This window comes from Danio rerio, chromosome 12 (genome assembly GCF_049306965.1).
Source record: "Danio rerio strain Tuebingen ecotype United States chromosome 12, GRCz12tu, whole genome shotgun sequence".
NCBI classification, from domain to species: domain Eukaryota; kingdom Metazoa; phylum Chordata; class Actinopteri; order Cypriniformes; family Danionidae; genus Danio; species Danio rerio.
The window spans coordinates 44,385,001-44,409,115 of NC_133187.1; positions in this window are offsets into that span (position 1 = coordinate 44,385,001).

The window sequence follows — 24,115 nt, forward strand, 5'->3', positions numbered from 1 at the left end:
TCAACAGCAATGGCCAAACACAGAGCAATCTGTTTACGCTGTTTTCATTAGCAAGTTCGGTGGCAGCCATATTCATTATACCTTGTCTACATCCTGTGTAAAGGATCTCACAGGTACAAACCATTTCTAGATAGTTTCAATTTACCATTAGCAATAGTGTACTTTCTAATGTAATCGAAAGTTGTGTTATGCACTGTTGTAAAAAATTGGTCCTTTACTGATGTGTCACACTAATGTTTTAGGTCATCAAACAAATGTAAATATTACTCAAAAATAACTGGTAAATGCAGTTTTAAATGAAGGTTTTTTTTATTATTATTAAATAAAAACAAAATCTAAAACAAATAAAAAAAAACTGCATAACCCTCTGTGAAAAGTTACAGAGGTCCACAATTTGTCCTTTTAATTATTTTATGTTATTTAATATTATATAATATAGTTATTATATAATTAATATAATATATTTACATACAATATATTGTAATAAAGTGTAATGTTAAATAACTGGCCAGTAATTAGAATCCCATAGAGCCTCAAAGCCACAACAATGTGACGCGAGTGACGACATAACCCACTGAGTGGTAACATTTGAATCTTTGATGCGACATTCAAACTGAGTAGTGATGGGTAGTCATTTTACTGACTCGGATCTTTGAGTCTCGTTCATCAAGATGAACGAATCTTTTTTCGAGTCATTTCATTCATTTGGTTCAATTTGACAAAAAATTATTAAAATGTTACGAATTGCTTCCAAACACATCTACAACTAGCCCAAAAGGTTGATCACAGGACAAATAAGTCATAAATAGAATATAAGAAGGAGAAAATAATAATTCAAAGTTTACCTGCTCTTTTGTCTATGAAGGTAATGTTGTCTCTTTGCTCAGCTCACCTCTTCATGTCTTCAAATGTCAGGGGTTCATTCACGTTACACTGACAGTCACATATAATCTTAATCAATGCACAGTCTAAGCCAGTAGGAGCCATGATCGTTCGTTCATCACGTGACAGAATGACTCAAACCCGAGGACTCAAGAGATGAACGGTTCAATTCTTTTTCAGGCTCTAAACGCGTATGATTGGCCCGTGATGAACGAGTGACTCAGACCCATTAGAAGACTCGGGAGATGAACGGATCAAAGCTTTTTCCGGCTCTAAATGCGTATGATTGGCTCGTGATGAACGAGTGACACAGACCCGATAGAGGACTCGAGAGGTAAGCGGACCAATTCTTTTTCCGGCATATGATTGGCTTCTGCCAATGTGATGAAGACTTGAAATTAACGATACTACCTGCACAATTGTGTGCACGCGCGGATGAACGAATCACTCCCTGAGATGACTCGTAGTTCCCGAGTCATATTGAAGATTCATTCAAAATGAACAAATCGTTCATGAATGACCCATCACTAATACTGAGTAATGGTGTAAGTCGAAAGGAGCAAGAAGGCAGAAAGGGCAGGCAGCGGCGTCATTATCGCAAAATATTGAACATATGTTCAAAAAGACTGCCAAATAAGGTAAGGCTAAAGTTACTTACTTCTGAACAGATGAAAATCTGCCCCTATCCATGAGGTTCTAGGCTAACTAGCCGCATTAGCCGGGACGTCCTGTAGAGTCTACAGATCGCTGGGCGGTGCTTTTTGGCTTTCAGCGAGTTTTAGTTTTTGGCTGGAATCAGTCAGCTACATCTGGCAACACTGAACCCAGGATTAAATGCACAGTTGCCAAGACAGCAAATACCTAAATTTAATTTAAGTTTTTCCAAAAAAAAATTTCATATTTATTTTCGCTTCTCATCCGCTCATCCGGGGCCAGGTCACGGGGGCAGTAGTCTTTTTTTCTCTGTGTTTTCACCTCTATTTGAATAGGAAAGTAGAGAGAATTGACAGGAAAACATGGGGAGCAGAGAGAGGGGAAGAATCGGCATAGGATAGCGAGGTGAAATTGAAATCGGGTCGCCGTGAGCACCGCAGTGCATGTGACGTCGCAGTCTTAGGAGAGAACCCCAGACTTCCCTCTCCCTAGACACTTCTACCAGCTCCTAAGGGGGGAATCCTAAGGCGTTCCCAGGCCAGCTGAGAGGCCCTCCAACATGTCCTGGGTCTTCCCTAAGGTCTATTCCAGGTGGTACTTGCCTGAAACACCTCCCTAGGTAGGCGTCCAGAAGGCCACTTCAGCTGACTTCTCTTGATGTGGAGGAGCAGCAGCTCTACTCCGAGCTCCTTCCAGATGACAGAGCTCCTCATCCTATCTTTAAGGGTGTGCCCTGCCACTGCGAACGAAACTCATTTCGGCTGCTTATCCGAGATTTTGTCCTTCCGGTCATGACCCAACGCTCCTTCTTTACCTGGGGTAAGGACTTTCCTCCAACCTGGAGATAGCAAACCACCTTTTTTTGGTGGAGCACCATGGCCTCAGACATTGAGGTGCTGATTCTCATACCAGCCGCTTTACACTCGGCAGCAAGGTCCATGTTCGATGAAGCCAACAGGATTTCATTTTTTTTTTCATCATAAAAAAATATATTATAATATTTTCAGTTAATAATACTTAAATGAGTAAATAAATAAATGAAATAAATAATTGCATGTACTAGTTTCTCATAAAATACAAACAACATCCTTTTTTTGCATGCTACAACATCACCTTAGACCTCGCACGGTTTACAAAAGCCAAAGCCAATGTAGTTACAGTGCAATATTTCCAGACACCAAAAACCCAAACGTGCTACACACAATGCGCTGTGATGTTTCCACCTAATGCCTCCCTCGATTCATCTCTTTGACAGCCGATCCATACAGATAAATCACCTGGTAAGGTTTTCCTCTCTACACACTCCAACCTGCACAGTATCAAACGATTAGGAACCCATAGCAGCCTCTTCAGGGAGAGAAACAAAACCCTTCATTGCAGTAAACTTTCATATAGAGAGTTGCACATTTCCTCTGGTCTCATAGCTTCTGGTGTGACAGTGAAAAGTGTTAACGCCTTTTGCCGAATAGAAAACAGCTAACTGACCAGAACGGCACACCAAAAGGTTTATTGACTTCCCATTGAGTAAATGATTAGAGCCAGGATTGTTTGATTTACAGAGTTTATGCTTGCTTTATTCATCTCTCTTAAAATAACGGTTTGTTAATTCGTTCGTGTAGGTCAAATATTATACGTACAACAGTTTAAGTCTATAACATCATTTCATTTATTATGCTATTTATTCATGCTGATTTAATTATAATATTTATTTATTTATTAGCTCATACTATTTATTTATTTTATTTAGATTTATGTATTTATTTTGCTGATTTTTGTATTTATTGTGTTTATTTATTTATGATATATATTTATACTATTTATCATTTTTCTATGCTATTAGTTATCTTATTTATTTATGCTGCTTATTTTTATGCTATGTGCTTATTTATTACGCTATTTATTTAATTATGCTATTTATTTATTTATTTATTTACTTATTTATTTATTAAGAGTAATATTATACACCGTTTGTTTGATTATGCTATTTATTTATTTATAATGAGTTATTTATTTACACTATTTATTTATTTATTTATTTATGATGAGTTATTTATTTACACTTTTTATTTATTTATACTATTTATTTATTAATTTACTTATTTATAATAAGTTATTTATTTACACTAATTATTTATGCTATTTGTTTACTTATTTATGTTGAGTTATTTATTTACACTATTTATTTATTTATGCTATTTGTTTACTTATTTATTTATAATGAGTTATTTATTTACACTATTTATTTAATTATGCTATTTAGTTATTTAATATGTGATTTATTTATTTATTAATGCTTATTTTATATGTTATATGTTTATTTATTTAATTATGCTTATTATTTATATATTCATTTATGTATGATGATTAATTTACACTATTTATTTATTTATGCCATTTATTTACTTATGATGATTTATTTACGCTATTTATTTATTTATTTATTTATTTATCTATGCTATGTATTTATTTATTTATTATCTGAGCTTTTGATTTAACAGTGCAATTATTTATGCTAATATATTTGCTTATTTATTTATGCTGATTAATGTATTCATGCTGATTTATTTATGGATGCTGTTTATTTGTGCTTTTTATGTATTTAGTTATGCCATTTCTTTGTGCTACTTGTTTATGTTATTTATTCATGGTGATGTATTTATTTTTATGTTATTTATTTGTGTATTTACTTTTGCTATTTAATGACGATATTATTTATTCATCCTATTATTTATGCTGCTTATTCATTTCTGATGAGTTATTTACGCTCTTTATTTATTTATGCTATTTAGTTATTAATTTATTAATGATATTTCTTTATGCTATGTTTTTTTTTATTTAATCTATTTATTTATAATATGTATTTTTATCTATTTATTTATGATATTACGTATGCTTATTAATTTGCTTATTTATTTATGTTGATTTATTCACGCTGTTTATATATTGATGCTATTTATTTATATATGCTGATTTATTTTTGCTGTTTATTTGTGCTTTTTATTTATCTATTTATGCTATTTAGCTATGCTATTTGTTTATGTTTTTTATTTATGGTGATTAATTTATGCCGTTTATTTTTATGTTATTTATTTTTGCAATTTAATTATGCTATTAATGTATTTATTTATTTATTATATTTATTCATTTATTTATGCATTATATTTATTTATTTATGCCATGTATTTATGCTATTTATTTAAGCTTATTTCTTTATGATGATTTCTTTATCCTGTTTATTTATTTATTTATATATATATATATATATATATATATATATATATATATTTTTTTTTTTTTTTTTTTTTTTTTTAGATGAGTGAGTTATTTAGGTAGTGTATAATTTAACAGTTAAATTAAACAAAGCAGATGCTTTACAGTGAAAAATAAACTCATTAAGCTCATCCAATTCACTGCTAATACTTTCTAATACAGTATTTGTGTGTTTTTTTCCCTTCCAAACTGATGTCACTTTTTGGATTATGGTGTCATTTCTTAAAGGTACAGTACTGGGAATCATAAGCCTCTCTTCCGTTTCTGGTAAATGCTGTAACTAAACCATCTGTCAGTTATGTGAAGATTATACAAACTAACTCTTCTTTGTAAAAATACACTATATGAAGATGAATAGTGGGTTCAAGTATAGTGGTATAACCATACATATTTAACAACAGAATGTGATAACATCATGATCAAATAGTTCATTTTACAGTCTATACTACAACTTCAAAATGGCATTTGGGAATGTAAGCACCTGCAAAAGTGTCTTCAAAAAGCTCTCAGTGTGGATGAATGACCAAAACGAACAGAAAAAAAAAAACTGTTTCAAGTTTATCTAGATTAATAATCAAAGAAAAGGCACACCAGCAGAAGCTCTGTTGGTCTCCCAAATAGCAAAGGATTAGCCAAAATTCTTACAATAATGATTTGTCCATTCATCTGTGTAGGTCATATATATTTTCCGGCTGGTCTGAAAAAGGCGCATGAGTAACAAACCGAACACAAGCGGTGTTGACGGGCTCCCGCAGACTCAAAAGCTGCAGGTAAAATGACAGCTTGGCTGATCTAACACAGAATCTGGCAGCTTTGAAAAGTGATCTTCTGTGTTGTCAGAATTGCGATATCTAACCCAGGAACGGAAGCCCTTGAATAAGTGATGTTGTTGTTTTGGAGAGCCTGCTGTATTTTGGTCCACGGATTGCATGAATGATTGAGCTTTATCAGTCGAGGCCTCGGAAGCACACACAACTCTCAGCGGGGAAACATCATGGCTTTATTGTCACTTTCTTTCATTCTGACATTCTCATTCCTATGCCGGGAATCAAGGTGCGTGAAGCAGGATGAATTTTTAACCAGACGTCCTCCGTGAAATGTGCCCAGATGAATAAAACAAAGGTTATAGACATGCAATGAAGAGGCTTACCTGCAGATTGAGTGGCCCAAATAAACGCTTGATTGCCGGAGAACATACAAAAGCCCCAGAGAGAGAAGCAGATGGACTGGAGGAGAAAGAGAGAAAGAGAATGATAAATAACAAAACAAAGACACTAAGGTCAATTCAATCATTTTATATATACTATAACAAATGCTATTTTTGAGAATAAGATATCATGGAGAAGAAAGTTTAGTTGTGCTGTTAAAAAATTCCATGCAAATTAGGGCTGCACAATATATCGTTTCAGCATCAATATCGCAAGGTGTGTGTCCACAATAGTCACATAACAGGATATGCAATGTCGAGCTGGGATTGCAGTTGATCAGTACAGAGACCCAAAAAAAACGTGATTGTGGGGGAAAAAATGGGTGGGAGAAAAAAAAACAGTGATAGGAAAATATTTATATTTTAAGTTTTTGCGTTCCCTCGCAAAGTGAAGTTTATTCATAAACTAATTTCGAGAGGATCACGTGCTGATGATTTATCACAGCCAGTCTCGCATTTGCTAATCACTATCTTCCAATCATATGAGCCCTAAGCTACTATAAATAGCCACAGTTTTCAGTTCACTTTTTCTTCGTTTGGAAATTCTCCTCCTTTACCTGTGATTGGGCGGCACGGCGGCCCAGTGGTTAGCACTGTGAGCCCCACAGCAAGAACACTGCCGGCCCTGATTCCACAGGACTGGTGGGTGTTTCTGTGAGGAGTTTGTATGTCCTCCCCGTGTCCCTGTGGGTTTTCCCCGGGTTCTCCGGTTTCCTCCCACCATCCAAAGACATTCAACATGCATAACAATCAAGCTTGTCTAATCCCTTGTGTTCCCTTAGCTACCGCAGCAGGGGAGTTCTGAGATCCACCGAGCTCAGGCTCCCCTCTTGCTCTGCCAACGGGAGGAAGCCCCGGGCTCGAGGAGCCCTTGAGCTCGGGGCTCTCTCCCGGGACAGCATGCCAAACAAGCTTTTGTAAATCATCAGCTAAGTGTGAACTCTTGAAACTGTTGTTCTACTAACATTTCCTATTCACTTCATACATGTCAACCCTATCGTTTTGGCCAGGATTCTCCACGAAAGCTGATCTGGGATCAATTTATCATACGGAGCTCGTTCGTCAGTCAGCACTTATACATGCATTCGCTGATTCAGAGCTTGCATAGGAAGGGCGATGATCGTCGCTGTCTCCGACTCGGTCCCAGTCATTCCCCTCGCTGGCCAGCAGAGGTCATCATCACCGGACTTCTAGCATTACGTCATCCCCAAGACTGATTGCCAATCACACACCTGCAGCACATCACCTTGATCACCTCACACTCTCATATAAGCAGCACACACCTCATTGCGAAGTCTTGTTCTGCCACAGCAAACACCACTAAGCGTTACTCTTCCTTGACTGCTTCCCCGTTGCTTATCTGGATTGTATCTCGACCTTGTCTTGCCTGCCCTGAACCCTAGCCTGAATACCGACTTTGATCCTTGCTGCCAGCCTCTAAACCCATGCCTTGCTTACTCACGCTGTGTTTGCCTGCCGCCAGCCCTTCGACTTGATACTACTGTGTTTGATGTGAGTTCGCACACAAGTAACATCTGTGTGCTTATTGGTATTAAACTATAAATATAATATAAATATCCTGCAAATAGATCCCTCTGTGTCAGACCATTCGTTACAGTCGCACAGCTTTAATAGAAAGAAAGTGAATGCAGACATTTTTGTAATAATATTAATGTGCTTTCAAGATTAAACATATGGGAGAAATAACGGAAAATACTTAATCATAGGATGATAGCAGGATAGAATGGTAAAATACAGGAGAACCCCAGCATAAACGGGAGGGATGACATGCATGAAGTGAACAAGAAGTATTTGTGGAACAACAGTTTTGCAAGGGAACATAAAACATCTTTGCGAGCGAATACCAAAACTAAAAAAAGACCATTTTTTTTTCTCCCAACCATTTTTTGTTTCTTCATTCCACCCATTTTTCCCTCCACCATCATATCCCTTCCGGGTCTCCGTAGATCACCAATAGAGAATACATAGGATTTGTGGAGTCATTGCAAAGTACAACCATAATATCATTTGCATGTGTTTTAAAGGCATTTCAAGAGTTTAAAGCATATAACGTGCAACATTTGTAACTGTGATGATCTATCTATCTATCTGTCTGTCTGTCTGTCTATTTGTCCTTCCATCTATCTATCACTAAGCAAACAGTTAGAAACAAGCTAGCAATATTTTAATTAAGCGAACATTAAAACACATTAGAAAACTTGCTAGCAACGTGCTAAAATATATAATAATTCTCCTGAAAGCTAACTGAAAGGACGTTAGCAATTTACAGTTTTTTTTTCACTGGCTTTGGTGCATTTCTCACAGCACTATTTACATTTGCTCAACAGTTATTACATTTCTCAAAACAATAAGTACAAACTGCAAAACCTAGTTGATGACCTGCAAAAGCGTGTCACTTGCTAATACTAAATGATGACTAATCAATGCAAACATAACAACCATGTCGAAGTGTGAGAAGAGAGAGAATATACTAGTATTCAGCTTAAAGTTATTTAGACCAGTTAGCAAGTTATTGTATAACGATGGTTTGTTCTGCAGACAATAGAAATAAAATATTGCTTACAGTTTTTCTAGTTTGCTTTGACCTGGTTAAAGAAACTAGGTTCCTCTTCATTTTCATTATCACTATCCCAGCAGAGCAGAGGACAGGTCTTGCAAATGTGTAAACCCTTTCTCATTGGGTTGACACATTTTCCCCACCATTTTTCCAAACAGTTAACACAGATGTCATTCAAGCAGTCCAAACTCCATTGTTTTAGTTTTGGTAACCAAACAGAATCCATCTATTCCTAACTATTAAAAACTACCAACATCAGTATGAAATCACTGAAGCACCGGTTTGACACTCCTTCACACAAATCTTCAATTAGCCATCATTCTGCAAACCTTTTAAAAACGATGGCAGGTCTGTGTTGTTCTGTGCCAGCATTGATGGAGGAGGTCAATATGGCTATGTCCTATACTCCCAATAGATTTGACTGTATATTAGTTTACATGTGTTTTCTCTAATATTTACAGTATTTTATTACTTTTGTCAGTTTTTTTTTTACATACAGTATTTCAGTTTTCAGCCACAGTTTGAAAAATGTCATGAATTCAATATATATTCAATCAAAGCACATCTTATTCTTGATCCAATTCTTTGCAAAAAGGCGAATTTGACAGCCCAAATAGAGACAACAAATGCCATTGGCTATAAGCTACAATGGCAAGCAATGGTGGTGCATTTTGAGTTCTGTATTTTGTATTTTGTTGTCCATTGTGTAATGATTAATTGAAAGAGCTCATATACTTGTTTGCAAGTTGTGTAGTTTGAAGGTAAAACTAGCTTTTGTTGCATATGTTAAATGTTTTGACACGATATGTGCCTTTTGCAAGCAAAATGTGTCATTTTGACCATGAGTGCCGCTGTTTAGGCCTGTGTGTTAACTGTTTTGAAAATGTGGAGTTTCAGTTGACAACTACATCCAAGCAATCGAGAAAAACTGCAAGAGGGCTAAAATTATTGACCTTAAAATGGTTTTAAAATATTAAAAACTGCTTTTATTCTAGCCGAAGTAAACCAAATAAGACTTTCGCTAGAAGAAAAAATATTATAGGAAATACTGTGAAAGTTTCCTTGTTCTGTTAAACATCATTTAAGAAATATTAGCAAACGAAAAACACACAGAAGGGCTAATCCATTTTCACAGTCTATACAACAACTGTTTGAAGTTAAACCACATATAATGGCATCTTCAAAAATCTCTCAGCATGAATGACTAAAACAAACAAAAATAAATAGTTTTCAAGTGGATCTAGACTAATAATCAAAGAAACCAAAAACAGCCATCTATAGTTGAACTCTAGCAATGCGTGTAAGCTGATATTAAAAAGACACTTGTTAAATCATTTGTGCATTGATGGATTTACTGCTTTATACAGAAGCCAATATAACTAACCCACTAAAGTGCATTTCATAGCGGGATCCCATTAACATCATCACAATAACAAGGTCATTCTGTTCATGTGGATGGGAATTGCAAACAGTTTTCTCCAGAAAAAAAAGGAGTGTCTTGACATGTATAGTGCTGAAAGAATAGCGATCATAAAGCTTCTGCTATTTTCAACTTTCTATTCATACATTTTTTTACAAAGATATTAAGCAGTAAAATGATTGAATGCCTACAGTGATGAATGTCATGGGAAAAAAATCAGCATATGAGAATGTCTTCTGAAGGAGCATGTGATGGTGCTTTTCTGGTCGCTGGTTCGAGCCTCGGCTGGGTCAGTTAGCGTTTCTGTGTGGAGTTTATATGTTATCCCAGGGTTTGTGTGGGTTTCCTTCGGGTGCTCCGGTTTCTCCCACAGTCCAAAGACATGGGGTATAGGTGAATTGGTTAAGCTAGACTATCCATAGTGTATGAATGTGAATGAGTGTGTGTGGATGTTTCCAGTGATGGGTTGCAGCTGGAAGGGCATCCACTGTGTAAAACATGTGCTGAATAAGTTGGCGGTTCAGTCTGTTGTGGCGACCTCTGATTAAAAATGAGGCAAATGTCGGGAAACCGGAGCACCCGGAGGAAACCCACGTGAACGCAGGGAGAACATCCAAACTCCACATAGAAACACCAACTGATCCAACCGAGGCTTGAACCAGTGACCTTCTTGCTGTGAGGCGTCAGCACTACCTACTGCTTCACTACGTCACCTGCTTTGATTCAATGAAATCATATTTATTATTATATATTATATAATAATAATCAATTATATGTTAAGCTAAAAGACCAAATTTGAGTCCTGTGATATGAACCCAGCTGCACGTCAGGATGTTTTTTTAAAAGGTAAGTGCATGCGTGATGTTAGAGATGCTGATGGCTAAAGGTGGCTAAAGGTCTAAAAATGACAGTGTTCTTACCATTCATTTCCTGCAGACAAATAGCCAATAATGTCAGCCTTAAGCACAGGTTGCCAGTACAAAAAGACCTATTTGATTGTTTCCTGTCGTGCTAGAATATTCACAGCAGGACCCTGAAGGAAACATCATGTGCTCAGTCAATCGTCCATGTCTTTAAACTTTGGGTAAACTTTGCTTGAACTTTACAATAGATGTATGTATGAACCTCAGGAGGATTCAGCTGACTTGATTTTTTCTATCAAGATCAGGTCTGGACATGTAAAAAGAGGGACAGAATCCCTGATGCAATCCCTGAGGAAAACAAGAACTCCGTTCCGGCTCACAGGTCAGTGACTGCTCTGCAATGGAAATGTGTGTGACTGTCTCTGTTTATACGACTGCAAAGAAAAAAAAATATAACAGATCTGAAGAAAAAAAATGCTTTATGTCTTTCAGAGGAACAGTGCTAATCTTGTGAGAAGTTCTAGTAGCTAAATGCACCTTTTCCTTTTTTGGAACAGCAAGAAAAACAAAACTAAAAGCACTCTATAGTTTTCCTTGCTCTTATGTTCTCTCTTTAAGGATTGTTTTTTCAATATGCCACTCACACAGAGCCCCTAAATGGTTCAAGTGTCCTGAGATAAGTCAAAGTGACAATGGATTGACCTGAATCACAGTGTTTCCAAATTTACTTCAATTTTTTAAATAAATGGATAAAAGGATGGATAGATTAGGAAGGAAGGAAGGAAGGAAGGAAGGAAGGAAGGAAGGAAGGAATGGTAAAAAGGAAATAAGGAAGAAAGTTAGGAAAGAATTATGGATGGATGGACTAGGAAAGAAGAAAAGATGGAAGGATAAGATGATTGGATGGATGAGGAAAGATGATTGGATGGATGAGGAAATTTAGGAAAGAAAGGAAAAATGGATGGATGGATGGATGGATGGATGGATGGATGGATGGATGGATGGATGGATGGATGGATGGATAGGTGGGTGGGTGGATGGACGGATGGATGGATGGATGGATGGATAGGTGGGTGGGTGGATGGACGGATGGATGGATAGGTGGGTGGGTGAGAGGATGGATTAGGAAAGAAGAAAAGAAGGACAGACGGATTGGAAAGAAAGAAAGAAAGAAAGAAAGAAAGAAAGAAAGAAAGAAAGAAAGAAAGAAAGAAATATAGATAAAAAGAAGGAAGAGTGCATAGATGGTTGAGGAAAGCAAGGAAGGACGAAAGAAAGAAAGAAAGAAAGAAAGAAAGAAAGAAAGAAAGAAAGAAAGAAAGAAAGAAAGAGAGGGATAGATAGATAGATAGATAGATAGATAGATAGATAGATAGATAGATAGATAGATAGATAGATAGATAGATAGATAGATAGATAGATAGATAGATAGATAGATAGATAGATAGATAGATAGATAGATAGATAGATAGATAGATAGATAGAAGGAAGAGTGCATAGATGGTTGAGGAAAGCAAGGAAGGACGAAAGAAAGAAAGAAAGGACGAAAGAAAGAAAGAAAGAAAGAAAGAAAGAAAAATGGATGGGAGGATTATGGATTGAAGAGGAAAGGATGGATGGATGGATGGATGGATGGATGGATGGATGGATGGATGGATGGATGGATGGATGGATGGCTGGATGAATGAGAAAAGGATAGATGAGAAAAGGATGGATGGATGGATGGATGGATGGATGGATGGATGGATGGATGGATGGATGGATGGATGAGAAAAGGATGGATGGATGGATGAGAAAAGGATAGATGAGAAAAGGATGGATGGATAGATGAGAAAAGGATAGATGAGAAAAGGATGGATGGATGGATGGATAGATGGATGGATGGATGGATGAGAAAAGGATAGATGAGAAAAGGATGGATGGATGAATGGATGGATGAAATAAATATTTTTTTAAAAATCAAATGTCAGAATAAAAATGTTTCAGTATACTGCCAGATTTATGGATCAACAATGTGTTATTACCAACAAAACCCCAAGATATATGAACTCCTCCACCTGGGGTAAGGACTTTTCTCCAACTTGGACACGGCACACCACTTTTTTCCGGTGGAGCACCATGCCCTAAGACTTGGAGGTGCTGATTCTCATCCCAGCCGCATCACAGCAAAAACCACCCCAGTGCATGCTTGATGAAGGCAACAGAACAACATCATTTGCAAATAACACAGACGAAACCCCATCCGGCCCAAAACTGCACATAAAAATTATAAACAAAACCAGTGACAAAAGGCAGCCCTGCTTTAGTTCAACATGCACTGGAAACAAGTCTGACTTATTGCCGGCAATGCGAATCAAACTCCTGCTCTGTTTATACAGGGACAGCCCACAACAGAATGCCTCTGACCCTATACTCCCACAGAATGCCACGAGGGACACAGTCGAATGCCTTCTCCAAATCTACGAAACAAATGTGGACTGGTTGAGCATACTCCCATGAACCCTCAAGCACCCTGGTGAGGGTATATAGCTGTTCTAGTACACCACAGCCTGGACAAAAACCGCATTGTTCCTCCTGGATCCTAGGCTGGATCCTTCTCTCAGTACCCTGGCATAGCCTTTTCCAGAAAGGCTGTAGAGTGTGATCCCCCTATAGTTGGAACACATCCTCGAGTGCCCCGAAGTGCACTGAATTCTCATATTGACTTTAAGAGGCATTCACACTGACTCCTGATTTGCAGTAAAAGCAAAAGGAAGCTTTTTTTTTTGTAAAGAAAGTCCAACAATCATAACTAAAGTTTCACCAGAGATACAAGTGTGACAGGAGTCTCACCTATAAATACATTCATGATGTCCTCAAGTTCTCCACTCACTGTCATAGTAAATCAAAACAACACATAACCATAACCGTAATCCTTTCAAATTGAAGCAAATGCATCCTCTCTGTCTGTGATCTCACTCTAATATATTCATTTTCATAGATTACAGCTAAGCCTCGAAAGATATTAGACTGGAAACAGACTACGGGTGAAAAAAAAAATACTGTTTAGACTTTTAAATCCAGCCTGGTGCGAAAAGAAAAGGAAAGACACAAAGAAGCAGAAGAGATTCAGAAAGGCTCTGAGATGAGACTCATCTGAAAGGCAGTGACACACAGGAAGAGTGTGAATTCATGAGTTACAGCAGGTGTGCCACATGATCCAATGCCTGCGTTTCCTTTCAGAAAAGTCATATCAAACATTTTTATTTCCTTCAAGGTTCACATATAATAGTCAAGGTTTTTTCAACAACATTAATTTTGTATTTTTATCTTCCATCTGACCTTATGTGAAGATTATGTATAAACTAATTTCGAGAGGATCACATGCTTATGATTGCTTGCAGCCGGCCCCGCATTATTCAATTTATGTTTAACCAATCAGACGATTCCTAAGCCACTGTAAATACCCCAAGCTCCATATAACAGCCATCTTTGTTTTGAAGAATCCCCCCTACCACCCCTACTCCTCCTTCTTTCCTAGATGGGTGGCATAGTGGCCCAGTGGTTAGCACTGTTGCCTCAGAGCAAGAACGTCACTGGTTCTAGTCCTTACCAAGCCAGCCGACGTTTCTGTGTGGAGTTTACATGTTCTCCTCGTGCTCATGTGGGTTTCCCCCGGGTTCCACGGTTTCCTCTCACTGTCAAAAAACATGCAACCTAGGTTAATTGACTAATCCAAATCAGCATCATAGACATGCTCCTAGTAAGTAGTTGTCTCTTAAAAGTAGGGCGATCTACTTCTACGATCCTGTGTCGCGGTGTAATAAGGAAGAATCGCGACACACCCACCCCGTGATACCTTTCCAATAACGTCACGCGTGCCTGCAAAAGTTGAGCTAATTAACACTTTTTTTCGTTCGACATTACAAGCACTGCTCCGTTTAAGCCCTCGCAATATTTAGCCGGGAGAGCTCGCACGGAGCTCTTAGTAAGAGGCCGTCTGAATGTGTCAAGAATATCAAAAACAAAACCAACTTAACCCCGCTTGACAACCGACAACGCCAGAAACATTGCCAATGCTTTCAAAGCGGCCGGATTTTCAGTGCATATACGTTGATTTGCTCACACTGTTAATGTGGCTGCGCAGAGAGGGATGGGCGTTCACCAGATGTCAGGTAACAGCCAAACTTTTCTGTAACCGTGCTGTGCGCTTTCTGTTTGAACCTTTGGGAGTGCTGACTGACAGGTGCGTGAGGTCAGAAAACACGACGAAGCTTTCAGTTAAAATAAACACAGTTTCTATAGTTATAGCCTACTTTATTTATAGATAAAGGTATATGGCTCTGCATATAATCACTCTATCTTGCTGGAGTTTATAGCCGTTTCGCTTTACTTCAGGACGCATTAACACCGCTCTGAAGGTCTAATCGTTGTTTTAAGTTATCCAGAGCTGTATGAATATTCAAATCTTGAATAACACAATAGTATTAAATATTACAATTGTAACAACACAGACAGCAACACTTTTGCACAATCGATACCCAGCTGATTCAGTCGTTTATAAGAGGACCGAGCCTCTTCTTTTTTCCTTGTCAACATAAAGGCAGTAAGGTGTGCCTTGTTTTCGGCCACTTGTTTAACTGCAAGGCATACTTAATTTGCGGGATGATAACGTATAACCCGTGCCTACAGACACATTTGCTAAAGAAGCAAAATGGAAGAAGAATATTGCTGTTTGATACAGACCTGTTGATACTAAACCAGCGCTTATGTTGACCTGGATCTGCGTAATAAACGCAACAAATAGGCTTTACTTTTTATTTTACAGCTTAAAGCATGTACGCAGATTAATGCAATATCATATTTAAACAAACTGTTTACAAAAAGTCTACATATGCGCGCGTGTTGTTGTCTTTTCATCAGGCAGCGCGCGCACTTGAACCACGAGGGAGAGAGAGGAAACCATCAGGACTTATTCTTTAAAATAATGATTTCTATTAAAATGTAAAAGGTTTTGCGATTATAATAAAAACAGCGGGGCATTAAATAAATGCATATTTTCCGTGGAGCAAGCAATTAGAGGAAGTCTGCGATTTTTATTTGACGGAAGAAAAAAACATATGATTGGAAAAAAAGCCCATGCCGGTTATTAAAAAGAATCAGTCAGTATTTTCGTTTTGTAAAATAAATTAATTATTTAAGTGAAAATAATTTAGGGCAGTCCTATTTATTTCATTCATTTTATTTAGATTATTCTGCTCTTCTGTGCTAAACACTGCAGGTGCGTGAAGATGCTCTGTTGTTCTGTTCCGCTATTAATATATAAAAATAAATCAGTATTTTAAAATGTAATATTTAATGTGTCATACACAAAATAGACACGTCAATTTGTTTAATATAAAATTAATAGTAATCTGACCAGTTAACCGTTAATAACCGATTAATGAGCGGCGGTTGTCGGTTAGCAAAATTAACGAAATGAGCATCCCTAGTAGCTATTTAATTTACTTTTTCTATGCAAGAGAACTTGATTGAAAAATAATTTTCAACATGCTTGAACCATCTAAACAATGGAGTTTAGTTTGGTTTTTCAACAGTATTTTGTTACAAAGAAAACAGAAGTGATATAGCTTTGGCTATTATATTGTTAATAATTTGCATAGTTAATATTGTTCTTTGATGTTTAGTTTATAAAGATTTTTCAAATGTTATTTAATTAAAAATAGTTTTAAAAATCTTTTTTTTTTTTCCACCCCACACGAAAAAAATAAAATAAAAAAATTGTGATACGAATCGAATCGTGGGTCAAAAATCGTGATATGAACCGAATCGTGGGTTTGGTGTATCGTTACAGCCCTACTTAAAAGCAATCACTATCTGTTCATTAGCTACTGCAGCAGGGGAGTTTTCAAGATCTACCTGAGCTCAAACTACTCTCTCGCCTTGCAAACGGGAGGGAGCACGGGCTCGAGGATCTTATGAGCTCAGGGCTCTCTCCCAGGACAGCATGCCAAACAAGCTTCATAATCAATCATCAGCTAAGAGTGAACTCTTGAAACAGCAGGCTAAAGTCCCTTCAGGATTTACACTCAGGTCCCTATCATACACCCAGCGCAATAAGGCACAAGATGTGTATGGTGCAATTTTTAGACCAGCACAACAGTCATTTTCATATTTTGCGCCACTTTGTTTAATTAGCAAATCTATTTGTGCCACTTGGTGGACTCATGGGCAATCCAGGGCCATATATACTTGCTAAATAAAAGAAAGTTTTGCAAACAAAATAAGCAAAAATAAATAAACAAATGCAAATCTCCTAAAATCTCAAAGTGAAAATTAAGTTTTGAGAAGTAAAAATGTACAAAAAAAAAAAACTGTGTCTATATATATATATATACTGTTTTTGTTTTGCAGATACAGCCATGGAGAGACTTTACCTCCCCCCCGCCCCCCCAAAAAAAGACAAGCAAAAAAGATGTAGGAAGTAAGCATTGCTAAAACATCTGTATCATCTGTAAAAGCAGATGTTATAGCTAAAAAATATCCATAACAGTAAATGATCAGGCATTATAATTCATAAATATGCAAACACATCTGTTTAAAGTCATTCTACATCTGACAGAGAACATTTTAGAGACATAATGTAAACTAGAAAGATCTTTTAAAAAAAAAAAGAAAAAAAAAACATAACAGTCCAGATGGAAACCAGTACGGTGAACAGATATATGTATGTTCAATGAGAAGATTTGCATAATAAATATATATAAATTGCATATATATATATATATATATATATATATATATATAAATATAAATATATATATATATATATATATATATATATATATATATATATATATATATATATATATATATATATAAATATATATATATATATATAAATATAAATATGAATATATATATATATATATATATATATATATATATATATATATATATATATATATATATATATATACATATATATACTGTCTGTTACATGATCACAAAAGTTTTATCATCATTGCAAATCTACTGCAAATATTTATCTATTTCTGACTGCACATTCAAAGTTATTCCTCCATGTGTTTTATATATATATATTCCTTCTCATTAGTTGATGTTTGTGTATAAAATTTCCCTCCTTGAATTACTTCAGGCACAAACTCTCAGATATACAGCACACTCTATGAAATACATACATATTATCTCTGGAGATAGACTAAGTACAGTAATGGATTTTGCAAATGCTCTTTTCTGCACATAACCGAGCAGCTAAATTAGGATGATTATAAAAACTCCCTCCAGTTCACTCTTAAAAGCCTCGCACAAGCATCTGTGACTAAAAACCGAAAAAGATGAGAGCGTAAATAGACAAATATTGCAATTAAACGTTAAACTATCTTGCCAAGCAGGTGCTGAGAGCTTAAGGAATCTGAGTTTTCTCTCCCACATTTTGACTTATGCAGACCTTCATTATAATTCAGATAGGCTTCCATCTGGAGTGGAAAATAAAAACATCTGAATTACTAATAAAATTAATATCAGACCTAAGCTCTGTTCCAACTGTAAGCTGAATAGGTAGGCAGGATTAAAAAGAATTTAACATTGTAGAATAAATAAATAAATCGCTCAGAAATTGCTAATATAAGTGTTAATTACAAAGAAAAAGAAAGTGAAGCACTGAATTAAACATGATTTTTGTTAAGTAGAAAAAATATATGATTTATAAATTTCTTATTAGAAATGTGTTTACATTATGCTGCCTTATATGACATTGGAAACCAACTGTTTTTCATAATGTCATATTTAATCTAAAATCATGATTAAAACACTTAATTACGTACTTACTAGTACCAGCTTAGACCCACTTTTGCCTTCAGAACTGTCATAATTCTTCATGGCATGAATTCAGCAAGGTACTGGAGATATTCTTCAGAGATTTTGGTCCAAATTGACATGATAGCATCAAACAGTTGCTGCAGATTTGTCAGCTGCACATCCATGATGTGAATCTCCAGTTCCAGCACATTCCAAAGGTGCTCTATTGGATTGAGTCTGATGACTGTGGAGGCCATTTGAGTACAGTGAACTCATTGTCATGTTTAAAGGTGCAGTAGGTGATCTTTCACATTGCTAACAGCTTAGCATAAATCTCTGAATCACAGTCCCTCACCTGCCGTCTAGAGCCACGCCTCCTTAAATACGAGCACAGCAAAAGAACCCTCTCTCATGTGTTAAAAGCGACTAGTGCTAGTTCGGCAGCGAGCAAGCCAAACTGACATGCTATTTCAGAGTGAATATTTAGAGTTGCATGGTAAACAATATAAGGAGAGACTAGGCGGAATTGCGGTATTTACTTGTGTTTTGTTGTTAAACTAATTAAAATCTACATTATCGGTGCTTATGAAACTGAAAATAGTCTAATCAATCTTTTATTGGAAGATTTTAGTGGCTGAACAACACTTCTGTGAAGATATAACCTGTTTGTATCAACCTCTAACGTTACATCAGCTTTGCATGAAGCTAAAACAGTTTTAAAACAGAACATTACCCGTCTAAGAGAAATCCTTCAGCCATGGTGTCAACCCTCCTCCAGCGTGCAAAGGTAACTCCAATATTGATTCAGGTCTTTAAAAATTTTTGATTAAGCAGGTTTTCACCGATCATGCATGCCCTCTCTTTATTCATTTTAATTTAACTATTTCATTCATTTATTCAATTCACCTATTTGTGAAACCGACTGTGACTGTGGGGGAAATCGAAGCACCCGGAGGAAAGCCACACCAACATGGAGAGAACATGCAAATTCCACACAGAAATGTCAACTGGGACTCGAAACAGTGACCTTCTAAATTAAATTAAATTAAATTAAATTAAATTAAATTAAATTAAATTAAATTAAATTAAATTAAATTAAATTAAATTAAATTGTATTTTAGTGATTTATAATAAAAAAAAATAAAAAAAACTTTATTTTTGTACTCTGAAGAACTTGAAATGAAAAGTTTCCATGGATGTTGAAGCTGTGAAGGCGGTTTTTGTCCAGAAACATGCTTGTTACAAGTCTCTTCACATCCTGAAGGTAATCAATAATTAGAGTGGTATATGGCTCAGGTGGTATTGGACCAAATTCAATGATAGATTTCAACCTACAGTACCTGCCAATGTATAACTCGGTGCATGTTGCACAGACATCATTTATCATCAGCGTTTTCCAAGACATTACTGTAGGAAAACAGCAGCTACTTTACAGTCCTCCTGAACCAACAATAACTGCGAAAGAAAGAAAGAGAGAGAGAGAGAGAGAGAGAGAGAGAGAGAGAGAGAGAGAGCGAGAGAGAGAGAGAGAGAAATGTTTTTCTTTTTTTAAAAGATGCAGTGATTATTTCATTTAATTTAATCAAGGTGTCATTTATTTATTTCTTTTAGACAGGTTGTCTATGCTTTGCTTTGTTTTTGATGGATTTTGTAATCGTAACACATTATTTTCAGTGTTTCTCAACCACGTTGCTAGGGGACCACCAGATCTGCACATTTTTCAAAATCACCCTCTACTCAGTAGGTACTGCATTTGATTTTAAATGTACTACTCAGCTGTTAAAAAAAGTACATTCTAAACAGAATGAATGTCAGTAGTATGAGTGGAACTCGGACATACTACATTGGCCATTACCCGCATCAGTTGCGTTTCTTCACTCCCATTCATGAATTCTCTTGCGGTGCATCATAGTTTAGCGTCCATTTTACTTTTTTTTTTAATCTTTAAATTCAAACATATTATTTTTAGTGTACTATATAGTATGGAAGTATGCAATTTCGGACGCAGCTCATGTCTCATTAACCAAACACACCTGATTCAGATCATCAGCTCATTAGCAGAGACTAAGGGCCTACTCACACTATGCTATCCGTACCGTGCCCAGGCCCGTTTCCCGGATCGTTTGAGAACTGTGAGTGCACTGAATCGGGCTCAGGCACGGTTCACTTGGCCAGCCCTGGCCTGGTTGGAAGAGGTGAGCCTGAGCGCGGTTAACTTGGGCTTTGTGTGTGAGTGCAAAACGCACCAAAGCCCGAAACTGAAAGCGAGAAGTGACTTTTAAGGGACTGTTTCATATATATTTATTAATTATTCTTACTGTTCAGTGAACGCAAACTGCAGTAGTTTATTAAAGACGCAAACCCCTCACTGCACGACAGCTGCGCGCCTTCAGCAAATCTCCTCATTCCTGCAGCACGAGGGCTTTATGATTGTTTATGAGCGTCAAACGTAGCGGATCTGTTCGGCAAAATATCTGACTGCGTGTCACCGCATCCCAAAGTGATATAACTGAAGAAGTCCCCACTGTGTTGAGCGAGAGCGCTTCTGGCCATCGCATCATCGATTACGTAAGCGTGCCCAGGCCCGATTGTAGTGTGAGTGCGGGCCGTCGGTGGAGACGGGAGGGGGGACAAGTGTGCTTTGGCGCGGTTCGAGGCAATGCAAGGTGTGAGTACGGCCTAAAAGACCTGTAATGGGTGTGGCAGACAAAGTAGACATCCAAAACATGCACTGATTTATATAATGTTGTTTGTGTATCTATATAAAATAAAATAGCTCAACGATAGCAATATTCTAACAATAATTGTAAAAAAAAAAAAAAAAAAAAAAAATATATATATATATATATATATATATATATATATATATATATATATATATATACACACACACACACACACATACACACACACACATTAGATTTATTTTTATTATGCACTTTATACTGTAATGTTGGTGAAAGGAGAGACATCTGAAAGTGTTGCACATTATTTTAGCAGCCATTTTACAGCCATATTATAAAAATGCTTAATTAAGTAAATTGTGTCAAAGCAGCTTAACATATAAGATTAAAGTAAATTAAAACTGTGTCAGTCCAGTTTTCAGAGTTTAAGTTCAGTTTATCTGGATGTTATTGATATTGACCGATAATATTATAAATTACTAGCCCAATAAACTTATTTTAATAACTTACTGACAGACCCCAGATAGTTGCTGCTGACCATAGATGTTATAATTGTTTTGATATTAGCTTGCATACGTAAAGAGTTAATCCCAGGCTTATTGGAAAATTTCATTTTAAAATCATAGTAAAATACGTTGCTCCACTTACATTTCGCTACACATTTCCAATGACAAATCCACTAGAGGGCGCTGTCTACATTTTTGTATAAATGTATTTGATTACAAATTGTTGACACTTTTAAGGTGTTTTGTTGAATATATTTGGTTTTGTACAAAGAACTACACGCAAATAATCCCTTACTTGATGGTAATAAGTCCTTGTAAATACCAGTAGTGTGAAAAGGAGCAAAAGTTGTAATCACACTGCCCCCTAGTGTTTATTTTACCTAGAAACTGCAGTCAAATGTATAAGTATGTTTTTTTAGATTCAGAAATCTATAGGCTGAAGCACATATATGCAATAAGCCTGCATGTGTTACAGGAGTTAATGACTTCAGCCATCAATTTCATATCAGTTCATTCCTATATGAATGTCCTTAATCCTTCCTCATAACACCATCATGATGCTTTGAAAACTCTAATATGGTGGTTGGTGTTCATGTTTTTTAAGGCTTAAAGGGATAGCTCATCCAAAAATCTAAATTTATTAAAAGTTATTTTGTTGAACAAATCTGAATTCCTGTTACCATAAAAAAAAATACTATGGAAGTCAATGGTTACAGGTTTCCAGCTTTCAAAATAATGTCTTATTTTGTTTAACAGAAAGAAGACAATCTTAAAAATTTGAAACAAGTAAAGCATGTATAAATAATGACAGAATGTTAAGCTTTGGGTGAACGGTCCCTTTAGAGAACTTTTTTTTTTTTACGAGGGGCTTCCATATTAATATGATGCCTATGTAGAATGTTCCAGATCTGTCATGTAAAGCGGCTCACTACATTTGAAACAGAGTCCAAGTGTTCATTATCCCAGCTTTACAACCTTCTCCAGTGTCACTTTTGTCCTACACATGACAACAAAGCATTGCCATGATATACGGTTGATCGGACTCTTTGAATCCCATAATTAGACTCCCTGGAGAGCGGAGAGGGCGAGCTGGTGGAGACGGATCATCTCAGCCCAATCTTTACCAGCTTTATGCAGAGGTGAGACTTCACTTATGAGGCGAGCGTGGCTGGCCAGGTTTCATACACTGTAATAGTGATCTTTGCCAATAATGCGTCTCAAACACTAACCATGCATAAGCACAAATTTATGCGTGAATTGTGCGTAACTAGTAACTTTCGTATTAAAATGTATTCTAAATGTATAAAAAATAAATCTGATAATAATTTATACCAAAGGTACACAACAATCATGTACGCCCAGGGCCTTTTAAATGTATAAAGAACCCTACACTGAGAAAAAATTCAAAGATGATTCCTTCAATTTACTAAAAAGGTAAGGGGTTGTAAGGAATTACTTTGGGCTGAATTTAAACAAACAAATAAAGTTGAACATTACTAAATGTCACATTTGTTTGTTTAAATTCAACACATTGTTTGCAACAATTTTGCAGACATCATTTTTACAGTGTACATATAATTAAAGGTTATGTGTGTGTGTGTGTGTGTGTGTGTGTGTGTGTGTGTGTGTGTGTGTGTGTGTGTGTGTGTGTGTGTGTGTGTGTGTGTGTGCACTATCCTGTCACAAAAAGCAGCAGAAAGTCCTACATGACGGTAATAATTTGATTGTGGTGTTTACATGTCTGTACTGCGCTTCAATAATGCGACTAAAATGGGCATACTCCACATGTCTTAATTCGATTGCTCTTTAGTTTGATCATGACCTTAATCTGATTAAATTAATCAAAAATCGCAGCTTACATGGTGGACGCTTAATCAGAGTATTGTCTTAATCGCATTAAAATCAAATTATTGGTGTTCATGTAAATGTACTCACTGTCTCTGAAAGATAATTCAGCAGACTGGAACAAGAGCATGTGTTATTGAAGATGCACATCTCAGCACAGCAAACACTCAATATTACATGTTTCTTACAAATGTGCAGTGAAATTCTCATCACAACACAACCTTGCAAATACTGTCAGATTAAACCGTAGTTTTAAATTCTTCATAGCAATCAAAACTTGTACAACTTTGTGGTCTGCCAAACACAGAAAGCTTACTTTGATTTTCAGAGTTTTTCCCGGCTACACGTTCAAGGACAACAGTTAATAATTAAGTCTAAAACAAAGTAAAAGTTTGTGCGCATACAA